We start from the raw sequence: 9,295 nt of genomic DNA, 5'->3' as shown, positions 1-9,295 counted from the left end.
GTCAAATGTTGCCTAGAAGGGACCATATCGCATTATCATAACAACCTCGTTGCAATTATATACAAGATATGTAACAATATTGTCTATTATACATAAAAATATAACGATTACTTGCAATTCTCTATTCGATTAAAATAAATTGTTGATATTTTTTGTCAGGATCGGTAAGCTTGTAAGAAGCATTAATTTTTTTTAAAAAAATACTGCATTGATCCAGTTAATATTTTTATAGACATTCTTGGGCTGAGCGACTAACACAATGCTCTCCTATTAAAGGTCATGGGACCGATTCTACGTAGATATCCCACGCGTATGCTATAAATAAACAAGTAAATTGTTGCCTACGAGATTCAGATTGTAAGGATAATGTAAAATCCGAGATGATCCAGTGGTTAGAACGCGTGCATCTTAACCGATGATTGCGGGTTCAAACCCAGAATTTTAATGTGCTTTGTTTATAATTCATCTCGTGCTTGGCGTTGAAGGAAAACATCATAAGGAAACTTGCATGTGTCTAATGGCAACGAAATTCACACATGTGTATCCAATCCTGGTAGCCTGGTAGAATATGATCCAAAAACATTCTTCTTAAAGGGAGAGGAGGTCTTAGCCCAGATGTGGGAAATTTACAGACTGTTAATGTGATGTGTGTGTGTGTTCGAAATTTTCGAAATGAATTCGAAAGAGAATGAACAATATTGTCTGGATCAAGCGATAGCAACTAATTAAATTTTTCTTTCAGACTTGTTAATAGCACTCTAGCAGAGCATCGCATCTAGTAGCAAGGCGGCCATTTTGACAAAACGGAAGAACGCCAGTGCGCCATGTTAACTGAAACTCGATGTCTAGTATACTAGATTTAATGTTTGTTAATAACCGTTTCACGGCGATTTTAATAATATGTTATGGAAAAAAATTAAGTTAAATAGTTTTATTAATTGAATTGTAGTAATAAGCATTTTTTTTCGCAGACTATAAAATACGTCAAATTCAATTTATGTTTGCTTTAGTATTAGTTTTACTCTAGTTTATTAAATATTTTTGAGTATATTATTATTGTATTGTTATTGTAAATATCTTAGATTATTTCATCCTATTCGTAGATTAGGGTCGGAAAATAGTTCAGAAATCACTTAACTATATTTAACACATTATAAATATGAATACTACTACATAAGAAACCAATAATCTTAACTTATACAGCATGACTGTTTGAATACTATCGATATTTAAGGACGTAATATTTGGGGATCATATATGACACAAAAAAATAAATATAACATAAATATTAATAAACTTCTAAGTAAAGTTAACCAAAAGCTATGTAATTAATTACGCGTCGTGTGGACACCCTAGTTGCGCTGTCGACACAAAACAGGTATGTAGGTAGGTATATTTAGCTATTGCGCGGTAGTTTCCGTACGTCCAAACGCCGTCACGGGTTAACAGGGTAGCAAGCTACCTTTGATAACTAAGCACGATCCTAAGCGCATAAGCATGAACCATGTCTAAGTACTCTGCATTTGTGAATTGATAAGCCATGCTATACATAATTACTAATGACGGGTCACACTCACACACGTCAGATTAGGTTACACGTAAGATCGATCACAAGGCGCGCGCGCGGGTAGACGGACATAAGAACCTTACGGCGGCGCTCGCCCCACTGACCTAATTAGTCACGGCCCACGGGGCGGGATTTGCGGGTGGCAAGCGGCACAGTACAACACCATGCCGCACGCGCCGCTGGCAATGTGTCCACACTTCATTTATTTAAATTGAATTTTTTGGAAATTGGGTAGAAAATTAAGTACCTACTTTGTACATAATTCGAATGAGAATCATGTACCGAGTATTCTCCTTAAATATTGATAGTAATTCACCAGTCACCTTATATGTTGATAGCGAAAGCCAATTTTTGTCCCAGTGATTATGGGACGATGGCTGCATAAACAATCGATGATAGTATCGCTTTGAAGAACGCCACCCGTAGATATGCAGAAAATTAAAAAGGATTCTTGATTGTAATTTAGTAAATTGTTACGATTTAACAAAGAAAGAATTTTAGAGAGAAAAAAAAATTTAGTTGGCCGCTTAGAGAGAGGTTCTACGGCTGCATAAGAAAAAAAAATGAAAACGTAAACATTCTTACTGAACTGATGTATACTTTTTGATATTTAAAAAAAACTTTTAAAAGAGCACCACCCAGTGAGTAGGATAACGATCCTACTCACAAAATATAAAATATAACGTTATTGAGTAGACCCCTAGGAGGGTGAAATAGGGGTTTGAAGTTTGTATGAAAGTACGTCATTTTTCAAGTTAGAAACATGAAACTTCATTTTTGAGATACTGATTAAAAATGAGTAGATACGTATTTAAGCGTTTCTGGATATTCTAGCCCTAAGGGGTGAAATAGGGGTAGCCATTTCGTATACAGGTTCGTAGACATTTTTGGGATACTGATTAGAAATCATCATCAGCCCGCATTCGTCCACTGCTGAACATAGGCCTTTCCAAATGCACGCCACTGTGGTCTTTCTTCGGCAACTCGCATCCAGCTCCTGCCAGCCGTCTTGCGCAAATCGTCACTCCACCGTGCCTGAGGACGTTATACCGCCATCAGTCGGTCGCCAGAGCCTCGCTGGTCGGCAGGATGCACCACGGAGGTTGGCTTGGGGCGCTAAGGTGTAGTTTGCGCCCCCTTACATCCCTTATTAAAAATCAGTAGATATATATTTAAGCGTTTCTGCATATTCTACCCCCAAGGGGGTGAGATAAGGGTAAAAGTTAGTATGGAAGTACGTCATTTTTTAAGATAGAAACATGAAGCTTTACTTTTGAGATACTGATTAAAACTTAGTATATACATATTTAAGCGTTTCTGGATATTCTACCCCTAAAGGGGTGAAATAACGGTTGAAAGTTAATATGGAAATCATGATTTTTTAAGGTAGAAACATTAAACTGTATTTTTGGGATATTGATAAAAAATGAATAGATACGTATTTAAGCGCTTCTGGATATTCTACCACTAAGGGGGTGAAATAGGGGTTGAAAATATGTTTGGAAGTTCGTTAGTTTTTAAGGTAGAAACACGAAACTTTGTTTTTGGGTACTGTTTAAAAATGAGTACATATGTATTTTAGAGTTTTTGGATATATCATCTCTAATGGGGTGAAATAAGGGTTGAAAATTTGTATGGAAGTCCGTAATTTTTAAGTTAGAAACATGAATCTTTATTTTTGGGCTACTAATTAGAAATAAGTAGATATGTATTTAAGCGTTTCTGCATATTCCACCCCTAGGGGTTGATATTTCTTATGTAGGTTAGTCTGGAAATCCGTCATTTTTGAAGTTATAAGCATTCATCTTTATTTTGGGCTACTGATGAGAAATGAGTAGATATGTATTTAAGAGTTTCTGGATATTCTACCCATAAGGGTTGAAATAGGGGTTGAAATTTCGTATATAGGTTAGTCTTGAACCCCGTCATTTTTTAACATAAAAAATAACGGGCGAGTAGATTGGCGCGCCAATAATGTTACTGAGGAATTTAAGACCTCAAAAATTATGCAACGGCACCAGACTAATAGTAAGGGTTCTCTATCGTAATGTCATAGGTTACAGTTATCACTGGATGTACTAAAGAAGAAATAGTGTATATTCCACGAATATCTTTGATACCATCAAATACCCCTTTAATTTCAAGAGATTACAGTTCGTGCTTAAAGTATGCTTCACCATGACAATTCTAAAATGGCCGGAGAAGATATAAGAGAAGACTGTTTTTCGCAGTTCTAAATAGCCTGTTCAAGACTGAGCTCTGTAAGTCTGGTGTTCTAGCCCACGAAAGTCGAACCACAAATGAGGTCTTAAATTAACGTAATATTATAAATAATTCTGTAATATAATCAATTTCCACGCGAGCAAAGCCGCGGGCAACATCTAGTCTTGAATATGTTGAGTCCTTATTTAATATTAACTCGGCTATATCTTCGTTGAATTACCTTCACATTGATATCAGATATCTCCAGTGTCCACAAGAACTTAGTTGCTTACCTGCAGTTGCCAATAATGGGAAAACACCTTTGTGATCATCAGAGGGAGACAATAGTGAAGTATGTAATCATTTTAAATCCAATCTTGATTGTTCTGATTACTATTATTACTATTATACAGCTGTTATTCAATGTTGGGATAAAAAAAACATATTCGTAATTATCACACGATGAAGGATAGAAAGAATACTCCTCAAAGGTAGTAAGTAGGTAATCGTGAAAAAAATGGCTTCATGTTGCGACTAATAAATAGATAACAAAGAAAGAAATGAGGTCTTCAAAGAGAGTTAAAGCGTAATCGTCAATTTACATACAAGTATTTCTTGTCAAAGAACTTGTCTAAATTGGAGGTGTCTACAACTAAGTATTGCAACACATATTTGATCAGTTAAAGGTTACGTTGATGCGTTGGTTAAGTTGCTTTAGATAAACACGATGGAAGCCCTTATTATATATTATTATGATATTTATTACTTATAAATATGTATGATTGTTGATGATGAAATAGTTAAATTATTTTGTAGTCACGTAAATTCATTAGTGCCCGTAGTCTCACTATATTAGAGCAGCTTCTAAAAGGATGTATTCAGACGGCTTAATCATCGCTCGAATGTTCAATTTATACAAAGGATCGTCAAACGCAATAACTTTTGTAATAAAGCTTATAGTAAAGGATAGTACAGATGTATCTGTTCAATAGTAACTATAGCAAAACTATCTAGAACATTGAATAAAAGTAATTAAAGTTTAATTTAAAATTTAAAATAAGTAAAGCTATTAATTAAAATGGACACATTATTTCTGCTACTTTTGACTTTCAGAAGGTTTTATCGTGTCCTCACGGACAAAATAATATTATACTATAAATCAAAACTATCGTTTTATAATTTTGTTATATACTAGCTGGTGCCTGCGACTCCGTTCGCGTGACTTTAAGCCTCAAAAATAGGGGTATTATATGATTGACATATCTGTGTGTCTTCGTGTCTGTCGTGACATCGTAGGTCCCAAATAGATGGACAGATTAAGGGTTTATTTAATAGATGACTTATTTGAGTGCCACCTATAAAATCCACAACAACCGAACGTTTTAAATATATAATTTAATATTGTAATATTTAAATATTATGATGTATTTGTCTAACTTCGTAATGTATATTATACGATATTACACGTAGTACCGACAGGGATTAAAAAATAGATTTTTTTGGAGACACAGCCACATAAGGCTTTTCTAATAGCTTATTCCATTATTCCCTGGAATAATTCGCATAGTGTCAATTTTTATTGTAGCGGCTTAGTCGTTAATATGGTCAAAAAAGTACTTTCGATGACATGAGGTCTTGCATCAATGAAACTGTACAGTAGAGGTTTTCACGAAGGACAACTGTTTCCTCGTCGAAAACTCTTGTAAATTTTCATTACCTATGATACGCTCTCGTATATTTATTTCCAAATGCAGAGGGATGCTGTAACACTACTGGAACTCTTTAAAAAGGTTATAATCTCATCAGCTCTGGTTCCATAACATCCTATTAGTATAACATCTAAGTGATGAAAGTTCCCACAATAAAGTAATACTGTAATACGCAAAAAGCAAAAAACAAAACGACCAACCCATGGGGTTTGGTCGTTTTGCTTTGATTCTTGGAGATTGGCACATTATTAAAACATTTTCTTTGTTGTAGCGAGTCGAGTAGTGGAATATTTAATTGTAAAAATGAACGAGTATATATACAGAAATTTAAAATAAAATTAACCAATAAATATAATCATAAGTTATAAAAATATAAAAACAATAACCAATTAGAATACGTAGATTAAAAGTAGCTATCCTGATAGGCTTAAAAATATGTTGTTAGCCGTCTCGCCCTTGCGCCTTTCCCTTAAAATGTATTAACTTTTAATTTATTTTCCTTTCACTCGGTCGTCGCTCGGTTGTCCACGTTATATTAAATAGCGTAAGCCAATTTTTGTCCCACTGATTATGGGACGATAGCTGCACGTAGAAGATCGCCTACGGTCTTATTTTCAAAAGCTTATATCCATGGGCGGTGGTAGTCACTTTCCATTAGGTAAGCCTCCAGCTCGTTTGCCACCTATAACATAAAAAAAAGCTCCAGCCGTAGATTTGCAGAAAATTAAAGAGGATCCTTGATTGAAATTTACTAAATAGTTACAATTTAACAAAGAATTAATTTTAGAGAGAGGAAAAAATATGAATAAACGCCAAGTTTCGCGGGAAATATACTAGTTTTTTATAAATAGTAATTTTCGCGCAGCGCCAAGTAGTGTTTGAATCTATGTTGCAGAACTATCGATAGTCAAACCATCCATAGTTGACCTCTAAAACTATTCAGGATATCGATAGTACTATTAATAGTATCGTTGTAATCAATACTATCGATAGTATCGATAGCTCTCCGTGAGCAATACTATTGATAATGGCGATACTATCGATACTATTGACACGTGATAATACTATCGACATTGTCTATCGATAGTGGACTGTCGATATCCAACACTAGTTTGAATAGTAGTAATAGAGTCGTGGTTAACACGCTAAGGGACAGCAGCAAGGTGAAACGTTGTTCGATGAATCAGCTGACGTAGTATGTAGGGAAACGGTTCGGTTCGGTATGGTAAGAAGCGGTTGAGCGGGTAACGGGTTCATTCTGGTTTCGGTAACTGGTAAAGTGTATGCAGGTTTCAATCGATCTATTGATATGTTTCAACAAAATATTAACTGTTGCTTCTCAATATACATATATTCTGTAATGTTTTGTATATACGGTAAAATATTAATGATTTTATGAGAAAATGTGATTTTCATAGCATTAGTACAAGGAACAAACACAAACTTGTTACTCCTGTTACTCGACTGCATAGAGTCAGTAACTCTTTTGTGGGGCAATGTATACGGTCCTACAACAGGATCAAAATGCAATTCAAAATGCTTCTGTTGCCAAATTAAAAAAATAATATTAAGGAACGCTTGTATGCGAAAGTTACTACACAATTAGTGAGTTTATGATTGATAGCACACCTTGGGAATGACGCGATCGAGTCCTGGCTATTTATATTTTGACCTGACTGACCTGACTATTCAATATATGTACTTAATTAGATTGAATACAAAAAAAAGACCCGCTGAATTTCTTTCGCCGGTTCTTCTCAGGTCAGGGTGTTTCCTTTTCCGAACCGTTGGTAGTGTTTAATTTGACTATCAATAAGTAAGTGTAATGCTTATATATTGAATAAAGGAATTTGAGTTTGTTTGACTTTGTTTATTTGACGATCGGGTAATTGAATTGTAAAAACTTTTTCTGTACTTTTTACAACTCTATATGGATCTTGATATGGTGTTTGCAAGGGTGTTTTGATTGCATTGGCATGCGCTTTTTCTTGCTAACGGCGACGACGTAACGACGTACTGCTATCAGTTCTATCTACTGCTTCCATCGGTTTAAGGTTTGCATAGTTCATTCATCCCATATTATAGTCAATGTTTATGTTTGAAATATTTCTGTGCGGTCTAAGTCGATCAGAATCTAAAACGAATACTCCTAGCCCATGGAAGAATTGTAGTTTCTGCCTGAAAGTGAAAATATCAGTCTTATGAGCACGTGGTTTGAGATCGTCTAATTACCTCCTTAGAGCTGTCAACTTATTCCAAACGGGAGTAGGCGGAAAAGTGAACATTTCGTAACAGTATGACGAAAAAGTTATTGTGTAGAATAGTTAAAGAGCTTGTCGCATTAGAGGGCATTCGGCGCCCCCTTAGACCCCGCACCCGTGTCCGCCGCACACCCTGCATCATAGTAAAGCCGCCTCTGAATATTATCATGCTTTCTTGCTTAATTAGGACGGACAGATACAGTTGACGCTCTTTGCCCATTAAACTAAATTTATTAGGCGTTAAGCTTGCACACATGATTTCATAAAAATCATTACATTTCTGACAAGCAAAGAATTCCTTTCGGAGATTTACAGAACAAACTGCACAAAATTTCGTCATGTTTTGATATATTTGTTCTGTTTTACGTACGCAGTAATAGGTCAATCGGTATGTATAGAAAAGTATTGAGGTATTCAAAAGTAAAGAAATGAGATAACTTTTTGTGAGTTCACTTAGAGCGATTTAGTGCTGTCAAATTGCCTATTGTGCTAGGCTAGTTTCGTTTTTTGGAGCGATGCAGCGCAGCGATAACACAACAGTTGTCCGTTAACCGATTTATCGGCCGAACCGACTGATCAAACTTTCAAGCGAGATTAGCGCTTCCGCGGATTAGTAACTATTAATATGCGGCACTGCACAGTACACTAAAGCGATGAAGCGCAGCAGTGTTTTAGGATCGCGTCTCGATACTGTAAGTTGTCGTAGGTCGTGAGCACATTGAATTATTAGAATTATTTGATAACGTTTTTTGTTTATAACATCTAAATTCTTGAGAGTTTAGTTATAATTTTACACAGTTAGTTTACACTTTTCACAGGTGATCAATGTAACTTTTAAAAACAGGTTGGAAATTTAAACATAATAATGACTAAAAAATTATATATCAAAAAACTATAAAAGATATTTCGAAAGACTTAAAACAAATGAGTCAAATTTATTATATTGGTGTGCGTGACGCTTATGATTACATGACTGAATAGTAGTTGGAGAAAAAAAAACAAAAATATTTTACGTCATTTCCAAAGTGAAAAAAGGTGAGGAGAATGAAATAAGTAAAATACATGTGTAGGACCTAGATATTGTCACAAGAGACCTGCCTCAATAGAATTATGTTTATATAATCTAAATCGGTTTAACCGTTTCGAAATATACGTGAAATATGCATAAAAATCAAATCTCGCAAATATAACCTACTTTTTTTTTAAACACCCGAAGCATTCTTTTCGGAACTTCATTCCCTAGTTTATTCAAGAGATACTGTTGCCCATGGCAACCGAAATAATAGAAAGAAAACTGTTTATTGTGATAGTTAGTAATACCATCTTGATCAAATTTGAATTCGTCGGTCCTGACGATTTTTTTCAAAAAAGATGCGTCTTCTAAATCCTCATTAAGCATGAATCTACAGAAAGCAACTCTTCTTTCAGCATCCTCTTCGTAAATAACGTGCACAGGATTAAAATGATAAGACAGGATTAAAATGATAATACAAAATATCTTAATTGTAACTTAGCTACTGAACTGTTTATTTATCTAAATTTTATTTTAAATTTGT

Source organism: Vanessa tameamea, chromosome Z (genome assembly GCF_037043105.1).
Source record: "Vanessa tameamea isolate UH-Manoa-2023 chromosome Z, ilVanTame1 primary haplotype, whole genome shotgun sequence".
In the NCBI taxonomy this organism is placed as follows: domain Eukaryota; kingdom Metazoa; phylum Arthropoda; class Insecta; order Lepidoptera; family Nymphalidae; genus Vanessa; species Vanessa tameamea.
Note: the sequence above shows the minus strand (reverse complement) of the source record.